The sequence below is a fragment of the Physcomitrium patens genome, chromosome 2 (assembly GCF_059467195.1).
Source record: "Physcomitrium patens ecotype Gransden chromosome 2, ASM5946719v1, whole genome shotgun sequence".
Lineage (NCBI taxonomy): Eukaryota > Viridiplantae > Streptophyta > Bryopsida > Funariales > Funariaceae > Physcomitrium > Physcomitrium patens.
Window position 1 is genome coordinate 4,579,466 of NC_143411.1, and position 15,820 is coordinate 4,595,285.

The window sequence follows — 15,820 nt, forward strand, 5'->3', positions numbered from 1 at the left end:
AAACTTCTCAAATAAGGTAACTTTTGATTCTCTAATACTTGAACAATATTCCACCATAAGAGAACTAATATGATTTGATATAGATATTGAAGCAACTCTAATCATCTCTATATCTTCATTTTTTATAATTCTTATTGTTTTTTCTGGTGGTAAATTGAGTTCATATATTGCAAGCATTAATTTTTTTATTTGATCTTACACTTGTACTATTTCATTCTTCATTTCAATAAGCTTTTCTATGATAACACAATAAAAATAAATAAAAAAAAGATATTTAATATTGCTTAAGATAAGTAGAAAAAAAGACTTGAAAAAAAATACTAAAAATAATATAAATTTCAAAGTGGATAATTTATAGCTTCTAATATGCTTGTATTTTATCAAAAAAAAGAGATAATATATTTTTAATCAAGAAAAGATAAAGCTTTAATATTATAAGCACACTCTTGTTAATTTGTCAAAGACAAAAATTTGATAAATGTAAATAAATAAGTAAAAAATTATTAAAGAAAGATGAAAAATATATACATATATTCAAGAAGAAACTAGAATTACTATTGCCAAGAAAACTAGAAATTATTAAAAGTAGATTAGAAACAAAAAAAAATTAACAAAAGTGCAAAAAGCGTCATTGTTCTTTCTACATATATTATCTAACTAGGAGTCATGGCAACATTTTATAAAATCTCCAATATTTATTCTACTTGCACAACATATATCTAACTTGTAAGCCAAGCTTCTTATATGTACGCTACATATTAAACTTAGATAACAAGTTACCAATATATGAGACATGTAGCCAACTTATTAGTCAAGTTTTCAACCTGCTAATCATATGTATATACATATAAAAAAAAAATCATCTCTACATAGCTTCTAAGAAGCTTTTTTATAAGTCATTATCAAATTTATCTATTTTTACTTACTTCTACTTATTCATATTATTTTGATAATTATTGGAATAAATATGGATGTCTATGATAGGTGCTATATAAAAAAAACCAATACAAATGATCTTATAGGTAATAAAGTGGTAAAAGAGAGAAGTTCATTTGAATTCCTCCATTCTTTTTTGCAACCAATCCTTCCAATGTCATGACCCACCTTCTTCCATAATCACTTTGTACAACAATGCTACAATATCACAACTCTCTAATCCGCAATTGCTAAGCAGCCTTGATATCTTCTATGTTGTACCACCACTATTATGTTGTTGTTTCATCTTAGTATACTACCATAGTACACCTTTGTACTCCACCACAATACCATCTTTGTATACCTCTACTATAGAATTGTGCCACTTCAATATTACTTCAATATTATTGCAATACTTTAGTACAATAATACACAAGTATTATTCAAAATAAATAAGTAAATAATACAATATCCAAAAGAAAATATTATAAAATATATATATAATGGATTTTTTTTTTAATCTACTTTATTTCAATTTGCTACACCATTAGTTGAAGAAAAGAAAATATTCTTATTAAGTGAAATAAGAAGAATCTAAATACCAATAAGTTAAGCTATTTTTCATACTACAAAAGAAAAATCTAAGGTTAGAAGTAGAAGAAAAATCCTAAAGCTTTATTAAATGGCTAATTACCATAGCTAAGAAAAATCCTTACAGCAAGCTCTCTATCTCTTAAAACCCACTTACAAGACTTGATTCAATAAGAATGTCAAGTCAAGAAATTTTTCCACCTAATTATTCAAATCTTAGTTGACATTAAGAAATTCAATTAATGAAAAAAACTAAATGGTTGGAAAAACCATTAAATCAAAATAAATCATATGCATCCAATATAATTTGGTATTCAATGCCACACCACTTGATAACATGCCTAATTTTATAAAAAAAATCTAAAGTTTAGAAATAAATAAATAGAGTTTTAATAATTATAAACAAAGATTTTTTTTTAATTACTTTAAGTTTATTTTTTAATATTAAATAAACCATCATGGTTAAAAAATCATTAAAAAGATTATAAAACCAATCTTATTACAAAAATTGGATTATAATTTTGACATGAGTAATGTTTAAATGATTTTTTAAATTATAAAATATAAGACTTTAAATATTTATTAAGAATGACATAGCTTGAATTATAATATTTTTAATATCATGAATTTATAAATAAATAAAAACTTATTAGTATTTAATTTTAATTTTTTAAGACCTTGTATATTATCTATCAAGAATTTTGTGGAATATACTAACAAGATATAATAAATTGGTTTGAGTTTCTTTTATAAATTCTAATTAATTATAAGTATAGTTAAGAATATAAATAAATAATCTATTATAATAGATTATGAAACTTAAAGCATATGTATTATCAATGGAAATACAAACATCTTTATGAAAATCAAAAGTTAAACAAAATTAGATGATATGATTTTTGACAATAAAAAATTCTATTTAAAAATCATATTCTTATACATAGAAATTTTACATTATTCTTTATTTTACATGAAAAATAAATAAATAAATAAAATCTTTTATGTTTAGAATTTTGTAAAAGTATTCAAAATGATAGATTCTTAAAAATTCTAACAGTAGCTAATATTTTAAAATGAACTACTATTGTTAGGTTCAAATATTACATTAATTCATATTTTACTTTTTCCTGTTCTACCTGGTAACTAAAATTCAAACAAAACATAGTTTTTTTCACATTGAAAGTGTATAATTTGCAATTACTTCATAAGTAATGTCCTATAAAAATATTTACAATTTTATTACAAATAACCACCACATCAAACAACTTGGTTGGTTTCAAAAGCAATTTTTAGAGTTTAAAACTTATGCCCTAAACTCCAAAACTTGGTTTTGTCGATGCTTAGAACTTGTTCATTCTCGCATGTTACTGAACTCTTAACGATAGACTTAAGTGATGTGCGACAATTATCTGTATTCCGAGCAACTTTTTCATGGTTTCGTTCTATTCTTGAAAGAGCTAGATATTTTCTGTCATACGTTTCAGAAACTGGAAACATGAAACTAAAACTCGGTTATTACTGATCGGCACTGGAAGATGGTCCGCAGATTCGCCAACCATCGCAACCCATTTGATGAACAGGTTGCCGGAATTGATCAGCGAAAGAAGAGACCCCGACAGAAGCGAGAATCGATCACAGATAAGCGAAAGTATATACTACAGATGAAGTCGCTATTCCAAGCAGAGCTCTACTAGAACTGTGCTTCGCATTGCAATGCTGAGACTGCACCTTGCTATTCAATAACTTGCACCTCTCAGATGCATGCCCCACGCCAGGGATCTTCCACGATCATTTTGCACACTACTGATGTGGGTGCTAGATTTCGAGACCAACTGTAACCTTGATTTCGATGATCGTGGCTTTAAAATTGAATGGTGACCTACTGTTCCCCGCATGGATTGGATAATTGAACTCCGAAGCACGAACATTAACTGGAAAAAACAGGTGAATTGGACTCTCGGTTTTCTTTTGCTTTGCAGGTCTCAGCATGAGTCGGAGTGCAGCGGCCATGAAGCCTTACAATGACTATGAACGCATGTTGATTGTCTTCAAAAGAGCTTCAGGCTAGCTTTCACTGTGATCCAGACTAATCTTGACGGAATGATTTTGATACATATGATTGCGGACTGCGTTGATTGCAGAGACTTCGGGAGATTTTGAAACACAATGCACTATTGCCATGGCGATCAGCGACCACACTTGCTCTCTGAATTTTTCATATTGCCACGACAAGCATGTGTAGCATTCCGGAAGCACAATGCAATCAACACGTATGAGAAACTGCGGCAAAATTTGGACAACTGATGTGCGGAGCAGGAGCAAGTGATGTTCAACTACTTCTCTCAAGTCACCACAAACTTCTTCTGTGCAGTTATTATTTTCTGTTTTCTGTCCTCTGTTATTTGAGAATGCAGTGGCAGAATTCTCTAATATCATTTAGACTTGTAAGATGCTGTTTATCTAGGCGTGTGATCGTTGACGTTATGGAAAATTCGAAGTAGGTTGAGAAACATAAACCCACAGAGCTCAATAACTAACGCAACAAAATCCGTAGAATTTCAACTGGTGTTCAAACATGTGTTCCACCGTTGTTGTGTCATCGAATTGTGTTCTGATGTTTGTTCTTCTAACGAAAATGCTGGATATGCAGGCAAAAGTCGGCAATCTTCGTCACATTCATCACTACTCAAACCATCTTTCATCAAACTTAAACGCAACTTGAAGTAGCGGCGATCGCTGGAAGCGCTACTGCAGTTGGTGGAGAAAAACTTGCGATGAGTCTCTTCACTTAACTTTTCACAATGCTGAGGCCCTGGAGACACTGCTGAAGCCCATTCCACTCGGAAACGGTGCCTGAACTTGGCAAATTCCACCACCATTAAGCAAAGCAAAAGCCTACCGTTACCGTTGGCAAGAGTCACGGAGGGGTACAATCCTGCAAGCATGCTGGCAGGAACAGCATGAGCTAATCAATTAGAAGTTAGAGTCTTTCAATCCCCTCCTTTCTGTGTAAGTGGGGGTGGGGTGATTGATGGTATAAGGGAGCAAGTACCATGAACGGATGTCTGAATTCATGCTCTTGTTTGACTTGATCACCCTTGTGACCTTGGATGGGACTCCTGAAACTTTAACTTAGCCATGGTTCAACTCCCCCAAGTATCCTTTGCCACCACCACCATCACCACATAGAGTATGTTTTGCAAGCTTTGTTTCATTCACATTTGAGAGCATTGGCTCACATCCAGTCAAATCAACCAGGCCCTTTTGGCAACTAAACAAGCTCAGAAGTCTTGAATGGACCCAAAAGGCCATCCATGCACAAAGGTGTGGAAATTGGGACGACCTGAATGCTAAAAGGACGAGAGAAGGATGAATTGAATATCCCTCCTCTTCGGAGATGCCACTTGTAAAGTAAAGATTCCAAAAAACTATAAATACATTCAAAATTTTAAAGAAAACCCCCATCTTGCTCCTAGTGCCTTGGAAGTGGTACCCAGTAAGTTGGATCTTTCGGAATTTGAGCTGGGTATAAAGAGAACAAAATTACAATTTAGGTTCTCCTAATCTCAAGATCTCGCCAAGTTCTCTTCTTCATCCCACCAACAACCAGCGCTGCTGTGGCCAACTTTTAACCACCCAATAAAAACACAAAAAAAAAAAAAAAAAAAACAAAGGAAATGGGGACCGTACATCACACACTCTCCAACAAGTCCCACCCTGTATATCCACCCAGTGCTCTTTTTCTTCCCGACTCGCATTTTTGTCTTTTTATTGCATCAAGCAGCCACGAGTACAACTAGTTCACGTCAGCGACACCAGTGAAGTGACGCCCCCGCTCATATCCAATCATATCTGTTCCCCCACATCCTTATGTATACTGCATCTGAGATCTGTGTTCCTCTGAAGGAGGGGTGTCGTCGTCACTCACTGGTCCACTAGTACAAACTTCCAAGCTGGCATGGGCATGGGTCCAGTAGTAGGCCACGCTGACCCGGCTCAACCGCGTCCTCCGTTCTCGGACCAGCCCCCCCCCTTCATTATTTGCCCCTCCTTTACAGCGGGACTTGCATTTTATGCTTTGTTGTGGCACACATTCATTGGGTGAAAATAGTTAAAATTGTCCACGTGGCGGCCCTCGACTCTCAGACTCCCCATCACGCAAACCCACTTTCCAACCCTTCAGTTTCTTTTCTTCCTCCTACCCACAAAGCCAATTATCTAACTTGATGTTGGAGAATATGTAAATATGTATATGAATATATATATATATATATATATATAGATATTCAGTAATGTCAAAATTGTATCTGATGAGAGCAACAAGTGCTTGTTTACTCAACCTTTTCTTTCTGATTCAAATGAGTTTTCTTATAGAGCTTAAACACTTCAATTTTATTTGATTTTACATATGGAAAAAACTTCCTCACACAAGAAAATTTGAATCCCACTTGTATACAGCTGGCGTACAGATTTGGTGTACTTTGAGGTTTTGACTGGTTTCGAGACATGGGTCCACTGGAAGAGAAATTGACTTGCCCTACAGATTACTACTGCTCGGTTTCAGAGGCACTTTCTCTAGAAAGAAAAGTGATAGAAAAATTGAAGAAAAAACAAAACAATTCAGAAAGGCAGCAAACACAAGATTGGGACCTTGACATGTGTTAAATTAAAATATGAAAGTGTGTGTATATATAATTATATATAAAATGTTAAATAAGGACAAAAGCTAATAACATGTTCATCTAAACTTAAAATTAACATTGAATAAAAAAATTCAACAATAAACATCGGCGTTGTTCCGAACAATAAATAAATAAAAATCCGAGTAGTTCTAAACAATAAACACACTAGTTTATCTATCAACTACAAGTGACTTCAGCCCTAAATGCTGACACTCTCCTACAGAACTTTTCAAATGTTGCGGCTGCAGGAAACTGTGGCTTGGTGGTCCCACTTTCTCCATTCAAGTGTAATTTCGAGCCTGACTCCATACCCAACCAACCCCAAGCTACTTCGGGGGTGAGGAACTCATCCATACCGACACCACCACCTTTAGGGTTCTGAATCTTCAACATACTCCACTGTTGTTTTAGTGTGTGTGTGTGTGTGTTTTTTTTTTTTTTTTTTTTTTTTTTTTTTTTTCTTTTCTTCTTCTTCTTCTTCTTATTCCTATTCTCATTATTCAAAATTCCATCCCTGCTTTCCTCTTCCCAGCACAACCCATTTTCCATGCTTTGAATGGAAAGGAGTTCTAAGGCTTCACGTCTCCTCCGACTTGGATGAAGCAAGGGCTGGGCCCTGGGGATGGTCTGCGTCAAATTTGTCGACACTTCACCCAATTAGTGTGGCTGCGTTGGAGGGGCGTGATGATATTTTTTTCTTTTTTATTATTTTGTCTTCTCTTCTCTGGTCACTAATTGCTGCCCTACGCCCTGCAGAGCTTGGACTGGGTCTGTCTGAGTTTTGTCAGTAGGAGGGGTTTCCCCAGACTGCCCATGTAATTGTACTGATACATCAGAAGTGTTTCATGGATTCTGACAAGGAGAGGTTTCGGGAGGACGACAGTTTCATTTATAATATCCACAAGAGTTTGTGGAACCATGAATGTAGTAGTGCGACATTCATTCATACTAGAGAATGAAAGATCTCAAGGTATGATAATTACAAGGTGTACCTTGGTGGATTTACAGCAGTGCAGATGATTTATTAAATTAAAGAAAGAAGGTCGGGTACAAGCGTAGCATGCAAATTTTCACGCCATAGAGAAATGTGCTGTTTAACCTTTTAAATCTCATTGAAAATTGATGTTCATGACAATACGCATTACAGTCGAAGTTTCAGTTTTAGTTTTAGCATCAGCTTCGAGCACCATCTTTATAATAAGCATACTGTAAATGTTATTAAGCACAGTTAAATGCTTCGTATACTAGATTAGTTCCTTGTATCGATGGTGCTCTACACGTGGACAGACAGCACTAGGGGTTGCCGAGTCAATCCCCTCAGTCACGAAGTGCCCACCACTACTCCTGATCGTGTCACGTCCTAATCCCACGTCCCGTTAAGCGTTCGACACCAGAAACATTATTTGGGGTCACCACTACACTTTCCTTGGCTCATGCCAGCTGTGTAGAAGCACTCTTCCTCATTCCCCACAATTCCACTTGGAGTGGGTCATTCCTCCCAAGTTGCTCCCACTCAAGAAAAAACATATACATATACAAATATAAAAAATATAAAAAACTAAAGAAGAATTAGGGTTGAGGGGAGCCAGACCTAGGCTCATCCAAAATCATGGACGGATGCAGGACATGGGATGAAAAAACATCAGTGGTCAGAGGGCCAAAGATGGAATTGTGTGTGTAACCCACAAATGAAAGGGGATAGAAGCCTCATCAAGCTTTAAAAAACAGGGTCTCAGCAGTATTTTCATCCATTCACTGGGATTTGATCAGCACTTCTGATTATCCCAAAACTGGATGATGTGTACAAGACATGAAAGCTGAGATTTGACAGTGGAGAAGTGAGAATCTAGTGATAGGGGGGCTTCAACTAGACAAAGGAATTTTGAAAGTTGGGTGTGAGCTTTGTATTTGCTTGTAAATGGGGCAGTTGGGTTTCATATTTTGGTTGCCCGTTAATGGTGGAAGTTTGTTTGCCCGTGCATCTTTGTGTACTTGGTGCCGCCATGTCCACATCTCAGGAGGCATTCTGTTGGGCATGTTTCATGTGGCTTCTATTGAGTATTTTACTTGTCCATTAAAATTAATAATAAATCCCATCATTGTTATTTTTTTTGAAAGGGATTGGAGGAAATTAATATCTTTTGCTCTACTATGCCTTGGAGGAAGGAACCCACTTTGCTCTCACATCTGATAACTAGTGTAAAAAAAATTAACCTATGATATGTTCTATGTTACACTCCTGATTTGAAAAGTGAGTATACACACATACCACATGCATATTTTTGCTTGACTATGTCATACAGATTACCTCTTTGAAAAAGAAATGTAAATAAATAAATAAATATCAAAAACTAATAATGAGGAAGCATCTGATTCTAGTGACATACAACCTTCTCCCTACACATACACATATTTGAAAACAAAAACAGAATGTACAGACATTTCAATGTTATGTTTCAGAATATATGTTGAAGGTCCCCAAACAATTACATTTTAAATTGTGTATTGGATGTTTGAGTTTACTGTAATATTTTCTTTTATTTTCCCTTCTTTTCTTTTTTTATTTCAATACTTGGCATTTTAATAACAGATAATTGGAAATGTTTCAACACTATAGGGGTGCAGAAAATGTTCAACATATACTCAACAGAAATGCATTGAATACCTAAACTTGGTGTGACTGATGGTTGTCAAATTTTCATTAGCTTTCCTCTAAAAACTAAAAAAACATTTGTACAGAAATGTTTAAAGTTGCAAAAAATAGATATAGAAAAAAGAGAGTTCCATCTGAGCTTATGTTAGAAAAAGGAAAAAGGTAAAAAAAAATTGGGATTCCAGCATAAAGTTATGTTGCTTCTTGTGTATTGATGAATTCGAAGTCACTGCTGAATAAGTCCATCCATGCTGGGAATTTAACAATTTAAATACCATATAACTGCAGTTCAACACAGTGCAGGATATGGAAGAAGTTTTCAACACAAATATTTAACAATAAATAAATCTCTCTCTCTCCCTCTCTCTCTTCATCGATATCGATACATATATATATATATATATATATATATGTATAAGCTCTAATACAAACCTACACAGCAAAACAATTCATTGGAAAGATCTCAAGTCTCTGACAATAAGAGCCTCTCAATTTTGTTCAATAACCATGAACAGAACATCTGCTGTGTGATATAACCTGTTGACTCCCAAGCAAAATCATCCCATCACCATAAGAACAAAACCAACATAGTCCATTACAATACACCATTATTTCTGTCCTTCCATATTTGAAACAAGGAAACTGATAACAAGAAAGGGTGATTTAATTCCCAGGATGCTGAATTTATTTCATTACCTTTTTTATCCACACAGAAGCCCATCAAAGCCAACATGGTTGCTCCCATATGGGCCCTAATTATTTATTCTAGCTTCATGGCTTAGGGTTTCCCAAGGCATACCACCAAAGGCAATTGATGGACCATGTGAGAAAGGCAACATTGTGCTACAACTCATGACACAAGTGCCAAGTCCATTCAAACCCCTCCTTTTTTCACATCCCATTGAATCCAACACCCCACAATATATTCAAGTATGCTGACTACTACTACAGCCAGTGGACCCAGAACTTCAGGCTTTGTCTTTATCAGGGCTTGAGTTCTTAGAACAAGGGGCAGATGCAAAAGTTAAAGCACTCCACCCACCAAACATCTCTAACCCTGGTTTGTTTCCATTCCATTTGGGGCAAATTTCAACAAAGCCTGAGGCTAAAAAAATCCTATGTTTAGTACCTCACCAGACATGCCCTCCTTCAGCTGCACTAATTAGCCTTTATAAAGTTTTTAAGAAAAAAGAACTACAAAGTTTTCGGAAAAGAAATGGGACATTTCTGGGACGAGAGGAAAACATATCTCGCTGCTGCTTATCTCAGCATACGAAAGCTATTGATTAGCATTGAAGAGCTATAACTTTTACATAACGCTGTTAAAGAGAAACATGCCGCTGACGGGAATCATTTATGAAGCAGGAAGCGATTGCTCTCGAAATACGAGGGCTATAGCCTTTGTCGGGATTTTTAGAGTAGCCTGGCACAATGAACGGAGAGAGGAGATTTGTATTGGGTCGCGGTTGTCAGCCAGCGGATGTGGGTCCGGCGGTGAGCGAGTACCGACTAATTCCCTCTTCCTCCCCCCCCGTCCTCCGAGAGCGGCGTAAAATTTTGCACTAATTCGTTTTGATGGATCGGTTTCCTGGTCCCTTCCCGCAGAAAATGAGTTGTTCGAGCACTATCTCGGGTCGATTCAAGGTTCAGATTTCTCTCATCGTATCTACTGTGGCGATGAGCGGTCAAGAGCCTCCCCCCTCTCATGACCAGAAAGTTCGTCCGTACCCGGGCAACATTTCTACCATTCTGGGTGTGCCGTGGTTCATGTGCACCTTCGTTGGCGATGATTAATGTGCTAATCACAGAGGGGTGAGTTTTGATCGTAGAGTTCTAGCATGCGGGGTGGCAGATGTTGTGATTGGCAAGAGTGCTGTTGAATATAGATGGATTTGTGTTGCTGCAGGACACGTCCGTTGCGTCGGCTCTCAAAGGGACATGAGGCAAGTGTGTGTGTTCCTATAACATTCCTTCGTCACAATTAGGAACCTCCACACTTAAAGGAACGATGAATCTCGAGGTCGTGACATCACTGAATGAATTTGCGTCTGCTTGAATCGAACTCCCATTTGTGGATGAAGTAGGCAAGTTTCTGTGCAACATGTTGCTGGAATAGCAAAATGGGAAGTAGAAGAACTTTAGTGGAGCTTACGAAAGGAAATGGAGTATAATGGTTGATGGTGGTGGACTTGGTCAGGCTGCCGTGGATGGTGGTGGTGCCTTGGGCACGGGATATCCAAGCCAAGGGACACGGCGTGGGAGCAGGAGATGAACAGAGGGCCAGAATTTATCTGATGTAAACTTGAAATACCTTCATTATCATATTTTTATCTTTAACATATTTTTATCTTTAACTTTTATCTTTATGAGATTTACGAAGGTCTAAGCATCCTTAAAAAACAAAAAACAAAAAACAAAGCAAATCACATCTTTAAACCCTAGAAGTGATTTTCAACACCTGAAGTTTGAATGAAGACTTACGTAATTTAAGAGTAGACATTAACCCTAACTTGTGCAACATGTGAGGTAAAGAGAGACCGCATATTTTCGAATATATATATATATATATATATATACACATATACATATATATGTGTGTGTGCATATTTTCGTGGTCCTTTGTTCCACAATGACAGCTGCTCTAGCATGGACACGTTTCGCAAAAGGAAAAAAGTAGATCACGATATGAAAATAATATACTGCAGATTACGTCCATCGTCAGATTAAGTCAGATTCCGAGTTGAGTGCAGATTATCCACCGCAAGGCTCCTCCCTGGAGAAAAGACGCAATTCGTGGTGGGAAGCCACGAGCGTGAATATCCACGAAGATCGACAAAGGTAGGGAGAGGAGCGTAGTAGACTACTTTACACCGACTCGAACATCAGCTGGCGGTTCGTTGAATAAGATCCCTGATAAGCCCTAGACCCAAGAGAAAAATAACAAAACAAAACTAAACAATAAAAAAGAAAAAAAGAAAAAAAGAAAAAAAGAAAAAAGACGTAGGGTCGTAAGCCACTTCGGGAATCGATAACGATGAGAACACACGAGAAGCAACCAACACCTGGGACGAGTAGCTCGAACGCTGGTGAATGCAATACGGTTCTCAGGAAAGAACGCGTTACACTGAAGCTCCGAAGACAACGTCACCGCCACCACCACCACCACCACCACCACTGGGGCCTCGAGAGCAAATCCTAACCCTAACTAGGATCATCAAGTTACGTGAACTAAGGGGTAGCAAATACATTGTAGAGGCAAAAACAAACAACATTATAATGACAACAATAACAATGATATGATTAGCTGTGAGCAGCAACTCTCTTTCAATTTACTTTTTAGTGCTTTAAGTGGATTGATTTTGTATCACTCTTGTGACAAGCTTCAAGCATTCTTCAAGTTCATCCTGTGATTGTTTGTTTTTATTTTTTGAATGTGACATCACAGGATGAACTTGAAGATTAATCTCATTCATTATTGTTATTTAAATGAGATCACCATATGACCCATTGCATACTCACTGTATTTGATTCATTCAATGGATGTTGTTGTTGTTGTTATCATTATTGCTGCTATTCTTGTGTTTTTTTGTAGTTGTTTTCAACTTTTGGACCATGAAGTTTAAGTTTATAATTCTTGATACTATTTTACTTGCTTATCTTCAATTATACTTTGATTATGTAAAAAATATAGTTTTAAAAAATAAAACCAGGAAACTGTAAGTTGAAGATTGTTGGTTCTACTACCAAGTGTAACATTGATGGGAATACAACAATGGTTTGACTTTGAAACCATTTAGCAAAGAATACTATAACAATATTAACAATTTGAGTAATGTATTAATTTAAACTTGCATTATTTCAAACCATGTATAATTTTGGGAACAACTAGGTGGACACCCCATTTTTATTGGGTAGACATCTCATTGTGGTTTTCTTAATTTATCAAGACTCTTTTCTTAAAACAAATGTTGGTGTATTTTGAGTGATTTGTGCAAGTTGAGTACATAATTTCATAGCTTATTTTCTTGATTTGGAACATACAACTAATATTTTGATCAATCATTCATGCATGAAATCAAAACATCAATTTATTATTTGATATGTTTTTTTTACTATTATTATTATAATATATATTTTACATAATCTTTCTCAATAGTAACAATATAATCATCATAAAGTATCATCATAAAAATTAAAATATCAAATGTGTGTAGAAGGATGTGTGACACTGGGTGTCCATGCAGCAAAAGGAGGGTGTCCACCTAATAGTTCCTATAATTTTTTGCAAGTACTGTACACACACATACAGGCATATATATATATATATATATATATATGTGTGTGTGTGTGTGTGTGTAAGGTAATATAATTCATACCAATTGGCTGCAAAGTCCACACTAATTTGAACCACACAGAAAGAAATTAGTTTATTTAAGAATACATTCAACATCAACTATTTGTACTAATGTTTGTGAGAGGAACTCTGTTCACCACATCCAAACTAAAGAAAAAACATGTATTCCAAACATGATCGATTACAGACAGGAATTACGGTTTCCAGCTCGGCTGGTTCTGGACGAGGTGTCCGTTGTCATAGGTTGTGGACTCGCACCACGGAACACAACGACGATACAGGGCGTCGCTGCAGAAACACCGGACCTGGAGAATCGGGACAGATCCCACTGCGAAGTAAAAGGATTGTCGAGTTTCGGTGGGTTCCTATATCGGGACCCAAAATATCTGCCCTCTTCAGAGCACACCTCCACCCTTGTTGTTCACCATCGGCAAAGAACAAAAATATCTTCAACGTAGCTTTTCTTCTTTCACCCCCCTGGTCCATTATTTCCGCGCTTCACAATTCCGTTGCTATTTCGGTACGTTGGCCTCGCTGGAGTGAAACTCGGTCGTTTTGAATCGCGTGGGCCGCAATCCGTGGCAACCTTCTTCTAACCATCGCAAGGAATTTCCACGACTCTTGATCCTTTTATTTTTATTCTCCTTTTTTGTATCATCGTTGTTGTGTTTGATTGCAATTCTTCTTCCACCGCAAGAGGAGGCTGCTACTGTCCTCGCGGAAGAGTTGGAATCCCGTTCCAAATTGGAAGGGCATGGAAAATAAAATACCGTTACCAATTGCATGGAGGAGCAATCGGATATTCGGAGGACGAGCCCCGAGCGTGGAGGAAAATGGGGGGTTTCCCGGGGATCGGAATGCTCTCTGCACCTCTGCATTACACAACACGGTGTTAGATTCAAACAGTACCCCCCCGAATCTGAACAACGCTTCCAAACAGCAAAAAATAACAACAATGACCCGTCTAAACGTCGCCGAGTGAAGGACCTTAAGTGGAGAAACGAGGTGCTCCCGGATCTCTTCGTTGCCTGGCGCGCCATGACCATTCCACAGCTCGACCACCAAGTTTGTATTCTCCCCACAACGCCTTTTTTACTTTCATTCTCTTCCTCAATCTTTTCTCTTCATCTTTTTTCGTTTTTGCTTTATTTCTTCCCTGCTGACATGTCTTCCACGTGGTGTACACCCTGCCACGTAGGACGTGACATGGAAGCTAATAGCGTGAGTTCTCTGAGCTGACGTCAAGGTCAGTGGCCAAGTTGGCCACACATTTCAATTTATCAGTAAAGTTTTGTAACTTTTTACCATGACGCAGTTTTGGAAAAAAACAAACAAGAAATACATCTACAAAAATTAAAATGCTAATGAGCTCCACACATCGTGACAAGTGACGCACGGCAGAGTGGTGTATTTTTATTTTATTAATAAATATTCATCATCATCCGATATTTTTTTGAATACGAGTACCATTCTTTATTTTTATTTTTATTCGTATCGTTGTTACCATTGATAGTAATATGTCGGTGTTTATTTTATTTTTCCATAATAGCAATTGTAAGAACTACAAATAGTAATGGATGCCAACAGATTTTTACCTCTATTTTTTCATAACCACGCTCAAAATCAATCTCGTTGTGTTAATTTTACTGTTTCTGATGGAATAATAATGTAAGTTGGGTTAGAACTGTAAAGAATTTCATCCTCATACATGTTGAAATATAAGTTTGAATGCCACACAAGTATTTGAGATTTATAGTAGAGAGGTGCGACGACCTGGTGAAGTTCAAACATAATTTCACAATTTGGTTAATAATGGACAAAGTAAATAAAATAAGAACAGGATGAGTCGTTGTGAAACTTGCACTAAAAACATGACTCCATTTCTCAGCATTTTATCCATTTTCCAGTTATTACAAAATAATATGTTGCTTCCTCCCGTCCTCCTCCTCTGTAAACATGTGACTGATCCTATAAGGAGACAAACAAAATATATATGTATTTCAAAAAAAAAAAAAAAAAAAAAAAAACAACGAACCCTATATGAAGTTAGCTATTTGTTTGTTTATTTTGTTGTTACGATCTTATTTCTGAATGTGGTAAGGGTCTTGTTCAAAGGGGATTATGGGATGAAACCTTTTTCAAATGAGAGAAACCTCATAATGGGATGCAAGGTGTTTAAATCCGGATAAGCAATACTAAATATGCACCTACACTAGTTACGATAGCTCGCTCATCTCCAAGTCGAATTTCCCTGCACCGCCCGCATTTGCGGCGCTGCCGCTGAACGTCACCGCGATTAGGCGTACCTCCGACTGATCAGGTTCCCTACTGTCGCAATTTCAATCGAGTATTGCGCAAGAAACCCATCGACCCAAGCAACGCCAAAAAGTTAAATGTCGACGAGAGAGATTTCCCCGTGCCCTTCTCGGGAATACAAATTTCGAGAAAAGCAGCTGCTGTCAGGAATGATACAGTGGACGATCACACCGAATGACTCACCAAACCAAACCTCGCCGCGAGAAAGCGCTGGAAGGTAAAATACGAATTGGGTGAATCCAGTGTGGAATGATTTCACAGACTTAGGGGATGGGTGGGGTGGTGGAGGGTTGAGAGCTAGGCAGACTG